Source organism: Oncorhynchus mykiss, chromosome 7 (assembly GCF_013265735.2).
Source record: "Oncorhynchus mykiss isolate Arlee chromosome 7, USDA_OmykA_1.1, whole genome shotgun sequence".
Classification (NCBI taxonomy): domain Eukaryota; kingdom Metazoa; phylum Chordata; class Actinopteri; order Salmoniformes; family Salmonidae; genus Oncorhynchus; species Oncorhynchus mykiss.
Window position 1 is genome coordinate 28,724,257 of NC_048571.1, and position 1,355 is coordinate 28,725,611.

Below are 1,355 nucleotides of genomic sequence, written 5' to 3' on the forward strand. Positions count from 1 at the left end.
CCTGACTGACAAGGTGGGAACAGCCCCTGGCGCTGTCTGGACACTGAGAGCTCGCCATAAAAATACACCCAGAATGTTTCCTTTTCATTCAGTGACATCTAGTGGGTATAGTCTATTAGTTGTATCCCATAAACTCGTAGGCAATACAACGAAATAGGCCTAGTTTAAGACACAATTTTACAAATACATGATTTTGTAAATCAGGCCAACACCACTTCATGAACTGTACAAACAACACCTCACAAGGAAAGCACTCCAGGTATCCAACAACAACTCAACCCCCCCACACATCATTCCAAATGCTTCCATCTGGTGAGAGACTAAAAGTGCCACTCGCTTGTAAGAATGGCCTAAAAAGTATTTTATCCCAAATAAGACAGATGATCTAACACGTAAATGCTCAATGTGCTCAGTGTGTATGTTTTATGTCTGTTTTTATCCCTTTAATGTAAGCCAGAGCGCCAAATGCAATTTTACATTCGGTGTAATTTTAAAAAAGTTTTCTTATCTATCTAAACCAGAATGCACAATTATTAGCATATGCACCTGTATGTAAGTAGTCTAAATTGGCGGTTGCCAGTGCGGTGCACATTGGTGCACCTGGCTTCCGTGTTAAGTGGGCATTGTGTCAAGAAGAAGTGTGGCTTGGTTGGGTTGTGTTTCGGAGGACGCACGGCTCTTGACCTTCACCTCTCCCGAGTCCATACGGGATTTGCAGTGATGAGACAAGACTGTAACTACTAATTGGATACCAGGAAATTGGGGAGAAAAACGGAGTGTGAAAAATAAATAGAGGGCCAACTGGTGGCCTGCAGGCCTATTTTATTTGGTTCTCCAAGTTCTGAGCAAAAAAACCTAATATTATTTATATTTTTTTTTATTGTTGGACCGTTAAAACACCTGCAATTCAGTTCCAAGTCATTTTAATTTAGTAAAAATCTTCCAGAAAGTATTAAAACCTCTTGACTTTTTCCATATTTTGTGTTACAGACTGAGATTATTGGTCACTTGGTCACTGGCCTACAATAACCCATAATGTCAACGTGGAATTATGTTTTTTGACATTTTTGCAAATTAATTTAAAATGAAAAGCTGAAATGTCTTGGGTCAGTAAGTATTCAGCACCTTTGTATGGCACACCTACATAAGTTCAGGAGTAAAAAATGTGCTTAACAAGTCATATAAGTTGAATACTATAATATTTATATTTTTTATTTTTTATTTCACCTTTATTTAACCAGGTAGGCTAGTTGAGAACAAGTTCTCATTTACAACTGCGACCTGGCCAAGATAAAGCATAGCAGTGTGAATATATGGTTTCCAGTTTGCATAAAGCCCAGTGAAGTTCCTTGAGG